Source organism: Falco peregrinus, chromosome 2 (genome assembly GCF_023634155.1).
Source record: "Falco peregrinus isolate bFalPer1 chromosome 2, bFalPer1.pri, whole genome shotgun sequence".
NCBI classification, from domain to species: Eukaryota; Metazoa; Chordata; class Aves; order Falconiformes; family Falconidae; genus Falco; species Falco peregrinus.
The window spans coordinates 108,228,756-108,247,584 of NC_073722.1; the positions used below are offsets into that span (position 1 = coordinate 108,228,756).

At 42.3% G+C, this 18,829-nt stretch overlaps 1 protein-coding gene and 1 long non-coding RNA gene across 2 annotated transcripts in view; both read right to left on the bottom strand.

Moving 5' to 3' along the window:
• Window positions 1-18,829, bottom strand: part of SSH2 (slingshot protein phosphatase 2) — a 103,585-nt gene that overhangs the window by 84,414 nt on the left and 342 nt on the right. The gene's annotated exons all lie outside the window — the stretch shown is intronic.
• LOC129783732 (uncharacterized) lies at window positions 608-18,771 on the bottom strand. Its single transcript, XR_008745583.1, has 3 exons — window positions 18,368-18,771; window positions 5,784-5,881; window positions 608-1,634 (listed from the first exon to the last, which is right to left on the bottom strand). It is a non-coding gene; the product is annotated as an uncharacterized LOC129783732 (long non-coding RNA).

Below are 18,829 nucleotides of genomic sequence, written 5' to 3' on the forward strand. Positions count from 1 at the left end.
CACCAGATTGAAAGAGGTTAAGCCAGACCACTGCAGCATCTCACGTGTCCTGCAGCTCTCTGGAGGAGACTGACCCAGATATTCTCATTCCAGACACCAGTCTCCCTACTAGGGTTGCCCACACTCTCCAACATTACCTTCACTCAGTGATAACTTGTGCCCGTCTATACCCCACCAGTACCTCTGGATCCCCTTCGAGGCCTTGCTGTCCCACAGTTATCAGACACACTGAAAGTTCACAGGAACTCGTTTTGGAGCAAGTCAAGAACTCTTAGGTCTTTTAAGCTAACAAAACTCGTATTATTAAATGCTGCCAAGTTTTTATGAAAGCCAAAGGTGATTTTAGGGAAAATACACACTTCAGTTTGGCCAAGACTCACCCTCCCAATATCTCCTGCATGTATTAGGACTGAAGCTGTATCCATAACATTCGCACACAATCATCCATCAACCGTAACATCAGATTTGTTCCTTCCACTCTCTCCAAGCCTGAGCTGTGATATCAGGGTTTGATCCATGTGGTTTTCTGAGAGGGAGGACTGGAAGAGCTAAGAAGGGAAGCATGCATACAAGCACTTAGCCAAACAACATAGATAAACCACATGCCAATGGCACAAAGAATTTAATTTTAATGTCAAAAATCAGTAATCTTGACACAGGGAAGATTCAGTATAAAGAGTGAGTTTTATGTCAACAGTTTTGCTTTTACTAACAGGTTTGTACAGATTGTTTTGAAGATCAAGACCATAGAATCCAAAAGGTACATGTATAATAAATCTCATTAAAACTAGAGCAGGTCAGCCCTCTGATGAACTTAAGCTGTAGATCCTTCTAATGCTCTTGAAGAAAGCTTAGGTGATGAGCCAAATGAGGATTCCCTCAGCTCACAAATCCACATCTTCTGAGCCAAATGGAAATACTGGATGAGCTAAGCAAAACAGAGTTTTATGGTTTTGCTTTGTTTGGTTTTTTTTTGTTTTTTTTTTTTTAAATGTGAAGAGCAAGCAAAAAGCCCCAAATTATGAAGGAACAAATACTAGGGTCAAAGCTGAAAATAAAATCCAACTTGGAGGAAAAAGGTGATATAAAAAACATTGTATTAAACCAATGTTACTTTGATGTTGGATTCGGATCTAAAGAAACGCATTAGCCCACACAGACATAAAAAGTACAAAGAAGTCTAATAGTATGAGAACTCTAGAGCACAGCCCATCTGGTGAAAAACAAAAGCTACTAAAGATGGACAGCTTTACTGTCAGGGCATCCATGTGCAGAGACTTCAGCTGACAGTCATCTCTCCTGTAAAGCTTTGATCTCGAGGAGTTTCTGTATCAAATGCAGGGCAGGGGAGAAACACACAGGACTGAACAGCAGTAGCAGCATATATATATATGAAAAACAGTATTACATGGTGTCAAAGAAGGAAATTAAACAGAAGGATGCTCAAATACTTCAAAGCACTGCTTAAAACAAACCTAATATGAAGTGTGACCTTGTCAGCTCTTCAGTGGAAGCTGAGTCCTTCCAGGACTGTGCACGGGTGGAATGGATGTAGACATCAAATGCAGGCAGTGGGACCAGGAGCTGTACACAGGTTCACTAACAACACTTCTAGTGCTCAAAAAATTTGGCCGCTGCAGAGAAACAGTAAAACTCTTGGCACATTTCAACTTTGTTCACTTTACTGCAGTAATGAAGATACTGCTGTACAGATGTCACAGTTAATAACATTAAAAAATGTGGGACAAAGATTATTTCTAACTTTCTCAGCTAAAGCACACACCCCTGCCAAGGCTTTTTCCTTAATAAACAAACAAACAAACTCTTCCCCCAGGATTTCTTTTACCAGAACATGGGGCTTTCCTGTTTTTTAAAGTGGATTTTAAGACAAGAAAAGCCCAGCTTCTAATGCAGAAAATATTTCTGTGTAAATGTGGTAGAGGTAGAAAATCCTAGATTACATTTAACTAGTGAACAAGGTCACAAATTAAGTAGTCTGAGAATTTCTGGTAGCTTAGCCCTGAAATAGTCCCCTTTTTTTCCACCCCCACCGCCTTCACTACTTAGCTCAAAACGCAAGACTAACAAGAACACATGATACAGCCTGCAAATACATGGCTGAAGTCACAGGAAGCACATTCTTCAGGGCTCATGAACCACCACATGACAAACATCACAAGAAAACAATTTACTAATCACAACTTAAACTTGAAATTAAGAATAATAATAAAAACCATTATGGAAACAACTCTTAGGAAGGGAGAAGCTGCACTTGAAAAGACAGCAGCAAATAACAAAGCAGGGATCAGTTCTCACGTTACCAGAAACTTTTGATTTCTTGTGCTACACATGTAAGCTAGCATTGCTTAGAAGTTCCTAATACTGATTTTTAGTTACATAGCTTACAGCCAATCAAGAGTTGCTCAGCAGTCAGTCACATTTGAATTTAATTGCATAGACCTAAGCTAAAACTTTTCTGATTCCGCATGTCTGAAAGCCAGCGGTCCATACATTTGCTATACAGCTTATAGGCAAGAGTGACTTCTTTTCATAAATAAGATGACATGCAACCCACAATCCTTCTCCTTAGCTGTCAAGAAGTACTGATGGGCTATTCAGAACACATACAAGGTCTGCTTCCAACTCCAACCAGGTAAATGGAAATAAAAGCAGAACTGTCTCTTAACAAGATGGAACTGTACAAACAGATTTTCACACTTTTGCTATCTGTGTTGATTTCTGTACCAGAACAAAGGAACTTAATTTTTATTTCCTAAGAGCCACTTTTATTGGAAATGTCTCAAAGCTATACTGACATTTTATCCTGACAATTTAATTAGGGACTGGTCCAATCCTGGAGTTGTGCTCAACATTCAAGGATCCTGAAGGCTCTTAACTGTTTAAAAAGATTACAATGATCCACAGGGCCACTATCAAATAGATCACTGTAGACTCATCCTTGGGATTAAGTCATCTCTATTTGTGAGCCCTTATGTGATGATCTGTCTATTACAGAGCGTAAGTACTGCATGAAAGCCTCTTCAAGGCCTTCACCACCATCTGTGAATTACATTATTAACAATGGTATGAACTTCCTAAGAGCATCTGGTTCTCTCCCCACCCCCTTCTCAAATCACTGGAAAGAGCTCTTCAGTATCAAAACAGGCACAGGCAAAGCACTTTTCTTCCTTTCCCTCTCTCTCCGCCTCCTCCTGCCCTCCATCAGCAGAGGACAGACGATGGAGCTCAGTTCCCCATTTCCATGCCCTACATGTTTTCTGCACAGCTCTTGCTATTGTTAAAGACAAACTAAAACTAAGTGACACACGTACCACAGGCATTTTACTGGGAAAAGCAGAAATTTCATCGTTTTGCAAAGGCAGCATCTCAAGTATGCTACTGAGGTGCTGCTGCTACAGAATGCGTGTGCTGAGGCACAACAGACTCCATGGTCCTGCCCCTAGACCTTGCTGCTCACCAGCACAATTCGTGAAGTTAACAAAAAACAGGCAGCAGCCATCAAGCCAACTTGGATAGTTACTGCTGTAGCTAGCTTTCTAGACGCAAATAAGCATTTTGTCATCCCAACCCTCCTCCCCACCAAGGATGTTTCAGAAGCTTATTCTGAAAAAACGCCAGCTTCTTGTAAACAAGAAGGCGGAAAAGACAGTATCTATCACCCAGGACATCAGACCATGCTCTCCACTGAACTTTGCACAGAGTTCACATCAAGCAGCCTCCCTGGCTACTATAAGGGATCACTTACTCTTGTTTCTGCAAGAGTTCCTCCTATCTCATTTTCAACTGCTTGCTCTTCAAACCTAGCTTCTTCCCTTGGTCTATACATAGGGCATTTAGGAGCTTCTCATCACCTCACTTCCCTGTATACATCAGCAGCAGTTTTTCCATTCTGTTTATCACAGGTGCACAGTTTCTTTAGTTGCACAACAGATCACAATTCAGACAACACTATTACAGCCCCATAAGATACAGCATCTTCCTCTGTCTTAAGTTAGCAGCAGTATTTCTTGAAAGAAAAGAGCAACATTACAGCCAGCTCAATAAAGACTTCCATTCAGCAGGAAACAACATCCAAAACAAACAACCCTGTAATGTGCAATAACAGGCAAAAAATACTGGGTGGGGGGAGGGAGACAACAATGTTTCTGCACAAATTCACACGAACCCTTCTTCTAATGTATTGTTTCTCTTATGCCCACGTTTCAAATAAATAAATAATCAGGTATATGTTGAGATGCTCAGACAGCATCATCTAGAACATAAGCCTACTGTAATTACAGATAAATGCAGAATTTCTTCAAGTCTGCAAAATAATGGGCAAGTATGTTTGGGGTCACCATCACTCTGATGTGCTGCCCGAACACACGCCCTTTGTGCGGGTCGTAAGAGGAAATATGCAGTTACTGTTGACCTCAAGCTACAGGAGGCGAGGAAGCTAGAGGCACACAGCAGCTAGCCTCCAGGACAGTTCTGCCAGGGTTTAATTTTGTTTCGGTCATAACTAATCACTCTGCTTTGGATGGCAGGTCAGGTTAAAGACGAACCACTACCCAGGCTCCTGGGAAAGGATGTAGCTGTGTTTTTATGCAGCTATTTAAACAAGTCAAGAGAGGCAAAAGAAAATTAAGCAAGTTTTATGAGTGGCTTTAGAGGGACTTCCACACTCTTACTCCCTACAGCTTATTGGGAGGGATGCAAGGAGAAGAACAGCAAAGAAACTGGCATGTCTTGGAGCAAGTTAGTGGCAATTAGAGATGGGCTCTGCTAAGCCTGGCTCCCAACATACAGTGGGAGCACAGCATCCCACCAAAAGGCTCTCCAGATTATGACATTGGTATCTGGAATGACAGCAGCTAAAATTGGAATGAATTCCCATCTTTCAAGCAGTATGTACAGGTGACCACGTAATCAAATTAGCTAATATTTTGCTAAATCAGTGCATTGAATATCACCCGATGAGCTCATTTTTGGAGGCAGTTCAATGCCTCACTTCTAGGACTGATGTCAGTGTCACATGCTTGGAGAGGATCAGTCTGCAGCTGGATATTTTAAAGCCTTCTATTAGGAGCACAGAAAAGTCAGCGGATTTCAACAGCATCAACTAATGAATTTGTGTTTTATCATAACAATTTAGTCACCAGACCCAACTGTCAATGTCTCTGAGAGTATCAGGCCATTTCAAACAGTTCCCCCTCCCTCCACTTTAAGCCACTAGATGGAAACTGAGAAGTGCAGCAACCAAGTTGTTTCAACAGAGAAAGTTGCATTTCAACAGAAAAGGAAATCAACAGAAACACAAGGAAACAGGAACTCTCACTGATTCTGACTGGCTTGAGATAAAATGATTAACTACAGAGAGACTAAACTCAGTAGTTGCAAAGCACATAAACAAACAATAGCAGGGCAAAAGGTGTTGAGCATCAGTAGCACAAGTGCTTCAGACAGAACATTCAACCCATCATTCAAATCCCATTCACTCACAGACCAATTGTGAAGTCACCTTTATTTTGACATACTACAGCCTCGTCACTAAGTGTTCATGCAGTATCTGTGAAGTCTCCCACACTTTGATGCTCACTGCTTGCACTTTGTACCAACATGTAGGAATACATTTGCATTACACAAATAAGCAGTGTCTTCATTGTGCAACTGCATGCGACTTTTTTGGAGAAAAACAATGCTCAAATACAAGGAGTGTTGTGTGCATCAGGCTACAGAGTGGGTGGTAGTGATGTTGTCAGAAAGCACTCAGTACTGCTTACCTCCACGCCCATTGACTTCAGTAGAAGGCTACATATGAAAAGTCTCTGAAGATGAAGTTGAAGTGTTCCCTAACACATGGCGCTGTCCATACACTATACTTAAGAGACAAAACAAAAAAAAAAAAACCACAGAAGTGAAGTGGCATGACATTGTAGCTTTTTTTTTAAAAAAAAAAAAACACAACCAAACACACACACAACTCTGGCAGTTCCCATTCCAGCTAAGAAATTAGACTATACACCAATCAGTTCTGGGCAAGCTCTTCACCACACCGCCTAAGCCTGTTGCATCTCTAGAGTGTAGGATGAGAACAACGGTAATTTACTGTATGCTTACATTGCTCCCAAAAGACCTTGGATGAAGATGCCTTAAAGCTTCATGTTCTGCTCAGCTGTTAAATTGTTCAGTGAGACTACCTAGGTTAGTCAGGTGCTGTGTGAAAACACACAGCTCTCACATGTAGCACAGGGCAGGACCCATTTCAAAGAGATCCTTGGGAAGTTCCCTCCAAGTTCACAATCTCTGCATCTGTTTCAAAAGCAATTCAGTTCACCTTCACCCAGGCTACAGATATCATCTGTAATAGTTTTACGAACAGGAGAGTCAAAGGCAAGGAGCCCTGAACTGCCGTGAGCATGAAGCCCCATATACAGGGCTGCCAGAGCAACGCGCAGTTCGGGTACCTCCAGAGGAGCTGACAGAAAGACCAGGCACTTGAACTTCGGTGTGAGTGACAAGACACCCTGCTCCTACGGTGTGAGCAAATAAGTTTAGTGTTCAGACTGCATCTGGGGTTGGGGAAGGTTATTATAACCAAGACAAACTACCTCACAGTATTGCTAGTAGTTAACTCCCAGAGGCTTATGACTTCATTTTCAGACTGTAATTTTTATCCTGGGCACTCAATCGAAGAAAGAGGAGACTAAAGGAAATAACAACCTCCTTACATACACAAGTTCTTATTTAGCTGCTTGTGGTTCAGCAAGACATTCCCTCTCTTTGTAAGATGAGGTTTATAAATTCAGTGTACCTTAGATGTTTTCAAGTGAGCAGAATGCACCCTTAATTCCAAACTATCCCATTTTCATCCAGAACTCCTCTATACTGAGCTTCATTTTTTCAGAGTTGTGAAGCTATTTGGCAGTTGTATGCAGCCCAGACCAGCCTGCACATTTCTCTCCCCCCCCCCCCCCCCCCCCTTTTTTTTTTTTTAATTTTAGACTTAATGTAGCATGTACTCTCAGGAAGGTTTACAATGCAGCCTTTTGTAGTTAACTTGCTCCAAGCTGGGCCACTGCCAGGTTGTTATCAATGACATTTTAAAGCAGATGAATGAAGTTCTTATTATGGTGACAACCAGAATTGTGATATGGCACATGCATACACTGAAAGAAGAGAGCTTGCTATTACTTTGTCAGGTTAATAAATAAACAGTGATTTCATGAATAAAAGCCTTTTATTAGGAAACAAAAGACCAAAATTAATATTTATAAAGCTTTAGTGGTTTGGAGCACCCTTTAAAATAAGATTATTCCATTTCAGTCAGAGCCACCATTATGGATTACAGATTCTTGAACACAGCTTCCCCTCCTAATTCTCTTATCGTAGCAGTACAAGGCAGAAAACAAAGCTCTGCCTTCTGAACTGGTTCAGGCCAGGCTCTGGCCAGTTCCACTGCTCCTTCCTGAGCAAGCTACTCAGTTTGAGGTCGACAGTATTGAAGGCCCATGAAAGCAAACATTTCTGTTACGTCTTCAGGACTGCAGCTAAAGGCTGCACCTGTTGGAAGAGCTGTTGGTTCCTTATCACAGCAGGAAGTTCTCACGTTTTACACAGCGTGCTTCCACACCACACAGAGGCACTGAAACCAAGCCAAGCGACGCTACACATTAGCAACACTGACTGCTATCAACTGCCAGTCAGCTGGCAAATCACTTCCCATCCTCTGCCCCCAGAAAAGATTCTTCGCCAATACCCTGTCAATATCTCTCAACCACTTCAGGGTTCTTCAGTATTTCCCACAGCACGTGCAAAGAACTGTTCACTATCAAAGCAAAGTTTAAAAAGAGTGAAATACAGTCAGGATGTCCTACTTCATGGCAAGCAAGTAGAATTCTGGCAAATACAGACTGCTTCTCACCTCAATTGTCTTTGCACATACTCCTCAAGGCATTCTGCACTCATCCGTCCTAAAAACAAACTTGCAATTTTAAACTTTGAACAAGCTAAAGAGTTTTGGTTTGGGTTTTGTTTTGCAGGTTTTTCTGAGGTGTTTGTAGGGGTGTGGGGGTGTGTGTGTTAGGCTTTGGGATTGTGGTTTTTGTTTTGGTCTTTTTTTTTTTTTTTTTTTTTTCAGTGAGGCATATCTTATGTTTAGAATCAAGATATAAGCAATTACTCAAGCTTAAAAAATTATTTTGGGTCACACCACCTTCTCCTCAATACTAAGATGTAAAACTTCTCCCTTCTCCTCAAGGGAAAGTCAAGTTTGACCTTCCCCACTCATAAGAGTACCAGACAGAAACTGCCCCAAAATAACAGTCTCAGCCATCCACAGTCAACGTGAACAGATGTAAGTTAAATACAGCTTTCTCCAGACAACAGCAGTTTCTGGTATATGTGTAAAAGAGAAAAAAATTACTGCAAAGACCAGAAGTGTGGGTTGCAAAAGCCTGTGGCACAGTTATCTTTGCAGCATGAAGCACAAGTTGAGATGAGAGATCTGTAAAATATATGTGAAATATATTCATTTCACCCACTGAGACTATGCAAACTCTATTCCAGTCACACTACAAACGTTAACTGATAATGCCTCCCTTGCCTTCAAGTTTATATAACTATGCCTAACTTTTGGGAAGGCATCTGAAAATACGCTATGTTCATACTGTTTTACCCTGATAATCTCTTTATTTAAGATTCAGGAGCAGAGCAGAAGCTGCACAGAAGGACAATTCACTCCCAGCGCATCACTGAGGCAGCCACCCCCAGCCACCACACAACGAGGTGTGGACGCAGTGCCAGGCTGACACAAAAAGCAAGAGATAACATATTAATATTTGATTTCCATGTGCAACCGTACTGACAAGTTTATGCAATATTAGACTTAACCCACACTACAGGGGTAGCTGCTGTCTGGAGATTCATTTAAGTGTTGAAATGCAGGCTTACACATTCTATTAACTGCTGCATAGCCAAAGTACTACCAAGAAGGAAGAAATGCCTCAAAGAACAAAGAAGCCTAAGCTGTCCTGTTTCACTTCACTTTTTGAAGTCACAAGCTGCTAGCCCACAGAAGCACAACTCAGCTGAAAACAGAAACAGAGGAAACTCCCAGTAACAAAACTCACTAGATGTTACATAAGAAAAAACACTTGTTCAGAAAATGAATTAAGTCTTTGTCAACCATTCTGCAATTTTAAGAAGGAGAAGGCTGTCATTTCAAGGTTTACACTTCACTCAGGAAGACAATGTAATATGGTAGCTACTTAACTGTTTCGTGCCACATTTTTGAAGCACTGTATTTAAATACAGTGGTTACAGCATCATCTGAAGAACATGCCCAGAGCTGTTTGCCTTTAAACTATTTTCAACTATTGAGGAGGATTGTGGAAAAGAAAACAAACCCAAAAAGACAACAAAACCTAACAACAAAAAAGAATCAATCCTTATTCCAGAAACACCTTTATCTTGTCACCTAGCATTTCCTCTTGCAACTCTGTTTAGCTCATCTGTAGGTCAGAGAGCTGAGTCACTTTCCTGCTTGCCCCACAGCTACTTATGAGCTAAATTTTCAGTGTGACACCCTGTTTCCTAGGGAAGATGCTCCAGAACACAGGACTACTGCAAAGAAACAGCAGACTCAAGAGGATACCTGCTACCGTACAAGAAGCGGGCCATCTCACAGACAACTCTCTACTGACTCCCTGCTACTCAGCATCAATATCTGCACACAGAAGCTCTATTTTTTTAATTACAGTTTGCTAAGGACTGGCCCTTTCATAGCCGAGCAAGAGCTTGCAAATTTTTTTCAGACAGGGACCACAGCCCACAGGTTTTCCACGTGCAAGTGAGGGTTAAGGGCTTTTGTTTTTAAATGCTTGGAACGTGGCACTTCGGACTGAAGCATTCAGTAGCTTCAGAGATTCGTGGGAAACTCCAGCTTCAGATGGATTAAGCCAAAGGCTTGGTCCTGCATCACACAGAAGACTCAGACTACTTCTAACTACCAACAAAGCTCTCCTTTGGAAAGCAAAGCATTTTACACATGCAAGGCACATGCCCTATCCCTCCCTCTCATCATCAGCTAAAAGGTACAGAGATGAAAAGCCTAAAGTGTTCCATTTTGGTATTTTTTTCTTAAGAATCCACTTCAGATGTTAGCTGCTGAAGCTAAACGAAGCCAGTTGAACAAGTCTTAAAAGTTCTTGCTGCAATTTTAAATGTGGTAATTTTGTACATCAAAACAGAAGGGACATTATAGCAGCCAGTGAGAGTAATAAGACAACTACAGTCCCCTGGGACAGGACCAGCTTTCCACATTAAAATCCACTTCTCAGATATTTAATCCAGTTGAAAGTTGAAGACAAACATGCCTAGCAAAAAGGCAAGAGCTGCAGAGCTAAGGAGGCCTCAAGACCTAACCAATGAATGCAGTATCCCTCAGCAAAACCCTTAGAGTGCTGTTCTTCCCCAACTACCTCCTATCACTTCTCCTCTGTTCCAAGGAGAACAAAACTTTTAGATTTGGAACCTGCTCCAAATTCCCTTTGGGGCATCCCCACTCATACAACAGCGGAGCCAGTTACAGGCAAACTAACAGAAGAAGACTGCAGATTGCCTCTGAAGGATATACCAGCTGCTACCGCCAGTGTGTTAAAGCCTACTAAATAGACAAAATACATGACTCAGTGGACCCACAGTACACAGGAGTCAGGCCCTGGTCTTCTGCCTTTCAGATCCTGCTCTATCTCACCTCAGACTTGTTTGTGGCTCACCTCACTGAGGTGTGGGCAGGGAGGAGGCTGCACAACAAGGAACCTGGCATCACGAGTCCCAGACCCGCACAACTCCTGAGACATCTCTGAAATTTACCTCCCAGAGACCTGCACTCAAGCTGCACTGAAGCTCAAGCATCCAAGCCACCTCCTGAGCTCTGGTATGAGCTTAATACAAGGACAGTATGATCTGTGATAAAACAGTTGTTTCAAAATAGGTCAGATTAGAATATTCTAGTGTCTTCAATTACTTCAATACAAGACGTTTACACTGTGTTCAATCTTAAATGCCCCACTAATTTCACCTTGAAACAGCCTACACTGATACAGTAAATTATTTCCATGAAGCCTGAGTTGAGGAGTTCCTCAGGGAAGGAGGGCTAGCATGCCCAAAAGCAGCAAGCAGCCACAAGCAAAACACATTTCAGTGAGTGCCATAGGCGTTTCATTTACCAAGGCCGTAAGATGTTCACGTCACAGGGTATTTGCCAGGAGTTTCATGATTGCTGGCATACACAGTAAGGGTGCGTCTCACCATGGAAGCAACAAGCTGTGTAACTGTGTGACTCATCTTACAGCAACATTTTATGCCTTCTGAGAGGAGATCAGCCTGCAATGAGCAACACTGATAAGATGCATATTCAGAGCAATTCTATTGGGGCAAAAAGCTATTGACATATTCAAAACTGCACGCACAGAAGCCTGCCCAAATGCTATCTAAAACACACAAACACACACACTGCAATATTATACTACTGCAACAGGACATTCTGCAGATGGTTGAAAGCAAGTTAATAGATTTATACAGACCAACTCAGAAATCCAAAAATGGCTTTTAGCCTTCATAAGTTTTTATCCCTTTAAACACGGTGCTCTGGAGGAACAGCTTCCAGCCAAAAGGTAAGAAACCCTGCCTGCCTTATTTAAATCACTGAACTGCTTCCAATAGGTATCACCTCTTTCTTCTCTTGCATTCAAAATTCCCCTTTAAAACAAGAGGTATGAGCTTCACTCATTAAATTACATCACAAATTGAAAGGATGCTCAGGCAAATCAATGGCACAGAGAAGAGACTCTTCTTACATTCACTAAACAACTTGAACACTTGGAGCAGGCAGTTGACAAGGCTAGTGCTCACTCTGCAAGGCCAGTTTATATAAGGGAAGTACCAGTTGCCGAAGTCCAGCAGCTTAGTACATGCTCCTTGCTAATCACATTGGCAAGAGTCAGATACAAAGACAGCAAAAGCTTCAGCTGAATTCTAAAACTCTTTCCGTCCAGTATATTCTTGCAAGGACAGCATGAGCTTCCAGCATACAGATGTTCCTGAGAGACAGGCTGCAAACCAGCCTTCTCGCTTCAACGGAGTGAAGCTGCGCTGTGGTACTGGGAGGATGTGGTTTGTTGTGACTGAAGAATAAAACCTTTGAGCTGCAAGCTGTGATCAGGGAGCAGTTACACTGAGCCGAGCTGCCCAAAGGCTATTTTCTTTCCTTTTTTCTTTTTTTCTTTTTTCTTTTTTCATTTCCCCAAGACTTAACAGTTGCAGCTATAGATCTTTCAGGATTTTCTTCCAGTAACTGGAAATCCTCAGGCATTACCCCCGCACGAAGGCAGCGCTCTTACACCAAAATACTTCCACCAGACTGCTTTTTGAATGGCAGTCTCCACTGAAGTAAATGTGTCACTGACTCTCGGAACAGCTGTAGATATTACAGTACCCTGTCCTTTTCCACCTTCTTTCATTGCTTGAACAGCAAGACTCAATATTGGTCAGATAATGACTCATTACAGCATCACAGGCTATTTGCATTTTCAAATTATAAGCTCTTTTCAAAACACAACAACTTATGTTCTGCTGTAACTCAAGAGATGACAACTTCAGTATGTATTTCACTGTTTCAACATAACTTTGTATCTTGAAAGACACAACTGAGTTGTGCAGTTATTTTATCTACAATGCCACCAACAGCATCATATTTAGTGGAATAAAAAAAAAGTCAACACAGACAAAATTCCTCTCAACCTAAAAATAGCCATTTTAGGTCAACACTGACAAAGTACACCCAGGAAAAGCAGGCTTCAGCTTCCAAGCCAGCTACCATAGTTTCTTTTGGCTGGACTTCATTGGTCAAGACACAAATACTCCAAAACTGACAACTTGTAAAGCAATGTCCCAGTAAACAAAACGAGAAGAAAGGGAAGGATACAGAACAAGTAGCTGCCAACTTCGCAAAGAAACCTTAGACTGACTGATCTAATGTAAAACATACTACAAAAGAGGTATTTTATATTTAGTACGTCCTTTAGCTCAATAAGTACAATAACAAATAGCACAGTGTATTAGACCTGATGGTCAAAGTGAGTCATACCCAGGTCCAAATTTACACTTCTCTTCTCACAAAAAAGCCAGCAAAAACCAAATCATTCCACTCCACAAACCAGACCTAATCATCATCAGTGTGGCTGTAAGGTATGAATGCTCAGAAAAACCAGAAACATGTCTAAGAAATCAAAGGGTTGGCTGTTTCAGGAAGAACAATAAAAAATAATCAAGCTATCATCAAGATATCCTACAAAAGGACAGTTAGATCCAAAAGATTCTTTCTTGTACTCTCCAAGTTTTAAGAATGTTTCTAAATGATCCTTAATGAGGTTCCAATTCAACTGTCATCATCATCCTTCTCAGCTCCAAATACTGTTCTCAACCTAAAAAAGGACTTTGAATTTTATGCAGATCTATAGTAGAGCCTAGTATGTGTATATACAATGGACAACAAGTCTTCAGGAAAAGGATTAAGTCTTTTGTCACCAAGCAGCTTCAGTTTAACCAGCACACTGCTTTAGTAAGAGGGAAGTCTCGCCACCTAACAATGCACCTGCACATACAAAAATGTTCTGCAATGCAAGAGCCTAGTCTTGTACAGCTGGATAGAAACCTTAAACTTCTAACAATACAGCATCACACTCAACATGAGGCAGAGACCCCCTGTTTTTCTTGCAGAGCTTTCAACAGAAGTAGAAGTTTGAAAGATAGGGAGGACATTACAAAGCACCTCACTAATACATTTTTGGTTTATAGCCCAAATGGTGAGATCTGGCAACACAGGAAATTGAGGGATCTGTAAGGCACTAGGAGAAGTTTGCTCAAAGCAGGAATCAGCACATTTCTCTGGTCCACTGCCTTTGAAAACTGCAGGTTTTAGAATGAGCTATGGCTGTACCCAAAAAACATGAGTTGAGGAAAACCAAATAACAGATGATAGCATCTTTAAGTATTACACATTTCTAACTCTACTTATTATTTCATATGAAGCTTCTGTTCTCCTAGTTGCCTCCAAAACTCAACTCTCCACAACCTTATACAAGCAGCAGCTATCAAGATCTTCAATAATTAACACGCCCTGCACCCACCCACCCCACCCCCCCAAAACAAAAACACAACAACAGGGGGGAGTGGGGGGGGAAGTACAAGAAGTTCTACATGAGAGAGACCGGACTTATCAATTATTAAGTCAACTTAGAATTACCACACTGTTTAATAGCAATTGCAGGACCAAGGGTAGAGAAATGTTATATTTAGCTTCCCCACAAATAAGTGGGAAAATATTTCCTGTATGTTCCACCATCAAGGAGCTCTTAAGCAAAACATGACAGAGACTCCTAAACACATTTGCAGGACGCTGCTTCCTGCTCGAGCTGTTCTCCTGGGATTAAGGAGGGGAAGTCAAATGGCTCAGGTTTTCATTTACTTTAAACTTTGTTTTTTTAAAAAACCAGGCATTTTAAAACAATATATACAGCATATCCTCTCTTTCTGGGTCAGTCACTCCCTTCCAATAAAAGCATATTGTCTCCCTGAGGGTAGGGAAGACAAGTGAACTGCGCGAACAGTCAGGGCCAGATTGCCTGCCCAGCTTCTCCACTTCTCAGGGAAGAGATCTAATAGACAAAGGAAAAACAGCACTTAAAAATTGCAGTTTGGTGTTGGGTTTTTTTATAACTCTGCATAGAAAAAAAATTAAAAGGACAAGTTTCAATAGATTATTTGCAAACACAGATAATTATCAAAAGTATTCTGGAAAGCTACAGAGTATTAGATCAGTTTTCCATTGCTCCCATCATCATGATGACTGATTCAACGCTATCCTGGTGACAGTTACCCAACAACTTCCAGGGCCTTAGATAACAAAGCTCACAAAGGATTTTGAGGCAGGCACCTTTTACTAGCTGTCCTCTGCTTTAGCTAAAATTCTTTCTTGCAGCTTGTCCCTAGATCTGACAACGTGGTTGTGGTGCCCACACTTTGCTGTGGAGGGAGCGATAGAGATATTCCATGTTTGTCAGACAGCACAAGACACCTGCAGTTTAACACCAACAGTAAATTGGGAGATGGTCCATTGCTTAGAGATACAAGGAGCAAAAGTAACTTAAAACTGGTAAGTAAACAAGGACAGTATTAACAACTGTCTCTATCAACAATGCATGCACAGTAACAGCCCAAGCAAGATAATCAAAATATAGTATTTTAAAAGGAAGTAAGTTAACAACAGTGAGTAACCTTTTTTTTAAATTTAACCCCCAAAGCAAAGGATATAGCAAGTTAAAATCATTCACATTTCTGTTTACTATCTCACAGTTCTCAAGAAAGAACCCGAAGAAAATATGCTTTCCTTTTTTTCCCCCACTGAAATGAAGATGCTAGAAGGGAAGGACAGGAAAGCCTACCACTTGACAAGATACTGTTCTGCAAGACAGGAAATATGGCACAGATAGAGGGAAGCAGGGTCAAAGAATCTGGGGTATGAAGGGGGGGGGGGGGGAAAGCAACAAGCTAGATTTTTAAGTTGCCCTCATAGAGTTCTGACTGCATATCTGAGCAGCACTTGTGAACATGGTGGTTTTATTTCACTGCTTTTGCTCGTGATGGGACTACTGTGCCCACCTGGTTTAACGCAGGTGCATACTTCCAGGGCTCTTCCCTCACTTTGACTCAAGCCCTCCACCTCCCAACAAAACCGTCTTTGAGCAATGGGAGGGAGAACACCTGCCCCCCCTCGACTTCCCTCAAACACACACAGGAAGAGGGGGGGAAAGAAGAAGAAGAAAAAAGAAAAAGGAAATCTTATTTTGTGTTACGAGGTAAACAAAAGCCTCAATGAGCACCAGGTAGCCCCACTTCTGCTCATGGTATGTTTACATTTTACTGTAGTACAGTCCTGCCTTCAACCATTGTCTGCTAACAGAGCACCTCAGAAGACAACTGTTCTGCTGTACAGAAGGGAGGACTGCAGTCTTATTTCTCAGAGTGGCTGCACAACCAAAGGCCAAAAACAGACAGAAGAAGTCTGGACAGACAATTAAGAGAATTTTACAAGTCATCAAGCAACCAGAGGGCTGTAAATGTATAATCAACACTTTGCATGAACTACCTTGAAATGAATGCTCATGAGATGCTCTATGCAATGAGAACAAGATAAAAACCTATAAATAAAAGCCATCCAATTTCAGAGTGATTCAGATCAGCTATTCCCCTGAATCCGTAAGAGCCAATTATAACTGTTTATAGGGCATACTTAATGTAAAAATTCAGTTTGAGGACATCAATTTCACCCTTTCTCCTTGTCTGAGAAGTTTATCTCTAAAGCAAAAAGACATCAAGCAATTTGAGAATCCATTTCTGTCCCCAAAATTCTTAGTGGCCTGGAAACAGAATTAGACATAGCCATATGCTTGCACACAGACATGTTTCTTCCTTGCCCACAAGCTGGAACAGTAAAGTTCCAACAGTTACCAGAATCTTTGTTCAGAAACAGCAGGCTTTCACTCAGCAAGTTAGACCCTTATACTACTCATAAAAATTATTTCAGCAAGGTAAGCTTTCTTTTAAAGAGATAACTTGGGGAGAGAGTTATCTGTCCATACAGAAGGAAGCTACCATCGGTTTACAACAAATTGGTTGAAACAATTCCACTTAAACCGAAAGAATCAAGTCATCCTGCTGAAGTCAACAAGGACCTGTAAGGATGGCAAGCATATGGTCTCACTGGACCAAAGCAAAAAGGTGACTGTCCCATTCACAAGTTGTTAGCAGCCTAGGCAAGATCATCATCTGAAACAACACCAGAAGTTTTGGTTAAGAAACAACAATTTTGTGACATTGAAGAGGAACACACAGAGGCTCAACAAAATGCTGGCAGAAGGCTGGAGAAATAACCAACCCTAGCTATGTAAGGAGAGGCTAAAAGGGCACTCAAAACCCTCAAGTGTGGTTAGGGAGTTAAAAGAGGAAATGCAGAAGTACTCAAACAATAGCAGTTAAGGACAGAACGTGGTAAATATCTTTCCCACTTTAGACTGCAAGAAAAGTCTGAGAAAGTAGAAGTAATTATGAGAACCAAAACCAGGCCAGGAGAAGTCACGCATTTATTTCTGCATAGGGCACTGCAGAGTTACAAAGACCACTGGTACAGAACAAACCTCAATACTATGAGGAGGAGAATATAGATGAATATACCAAAAATTGCTTTTTCTGGATTTATCAGGCTCTGGAAGGAGTTGTTTTTATATTTGAAAACTAAGTATTGCTTTAAAATCAGTACAGTTTCAATTTATATCATTAGCTGGGAAACAGCCTGGCTGTTCCAGACAGGAAAGCCTCACAGAACTCAACTGATTGTTCATATATATCAAATATTTAATAAAGGAAGGGGCTGTGCATCCAAGTGGGAGGAAGAAGAAAGATGCCAAGGGAGACCTACCTATTCTCACAAGATGTCATAAATGCAAGAAATATATGGGAAAAGAAACAGTGGAAAGGGTAAATAAGTCAAAAGGGGGAAGCCACCTCTGAAGTAATACAGCACATTAATATTTACAGTAGAGAAATATAAGTGAAATTAATCTGTGCTGCTAAATAAACACAGCTTAGGAGAGACACTGGAATGAAAGAGGGGAGAAAAAAATAAAAAAAGTGTTCTGACAGCTAAAATGCTGTCAGGGCAGGCAGGACCTGTCAAGTGGCTGATCTAGTTTCAGAAGAGGTTACCTAATACAACAAGAAATATTTTCAGAGCGGTTGTCTTTTTCATCCCCCCTCATGAGGGAAGCAACTGGGATCCCAACTCTTTATCGCCCCAAACATTTGCAAACCAGACATAACACCAGTGTGATAATGCATGAAGGTTGGGGTTTTTTGAAGAAAAAAGGTGGGAACTAAGCATACAGAAAGCAAAAGAAGCTCACTGTTTTCACCCTCATCTTTAGTTCCACATAACCGCTAAGAAGCAGTTGAAGGGGTTAAGATTTTATATTCAGAAGTACTGTAACAACAGCTCGTCCCAAGTTTAAAGAGCAGGGAGGCAAGAAGGCTGTGACAGCGTCGAGTACATCTGCTCATTCCCCACATCTCATCCAGGGACCTGGGATCTGGCTGCTCCGTGCCTGTCCTGGGCTTGGCACAGCCTCTTGAAGACTCTATGTAACATTCAAAAAAAAAAAAAAGGGGGGGGGGGGGGGGGGAAGTGTGGAAAAAAAAAACCAAACCCAAACCATAAATCTTAGCTCTTCGCAAAGGAAGAGCCACGTACTGGAGATACCCAGAGGGGGCTGTCAGACCGGATCACCTCAGAGGAGCCGCAGCCCGCGCAGTGTCAGCTCGCGTCCACGCGCGCTTCCCGCCTCTCCCCTCCGCACACAATGACAACAAAATCGCGCCCGGCTGCTCCGCTCGGGCAGCTCCGCACCGCAGGGCGGGCAGCGGCAGCCCCGCACCGCGGCCGGGGCTCGGGGCCGGCCCCCACGCGCGCCCCGAGGGAGCCGGCGGCGCAGAGCCCCTCCGCGCCCTGAGGGTGGGCAGCGCCCAGCCCCGCCGGCTGCCCTGTCCCGGGCCGGGCCTGCCCCGCGACCCCCGCCCGCCACCAGGCCACGGCGAGGCGAGGGCCCCGCGGGGGTGCTGGGGGCCGCTGCCACCGCCCGCCCGGTGCTGTCACGGCCCGGCGACCGGCGGGAAGGAGGTTGTTGGGGGGGGGGGGGGGGGGGGGGGGAAGGGG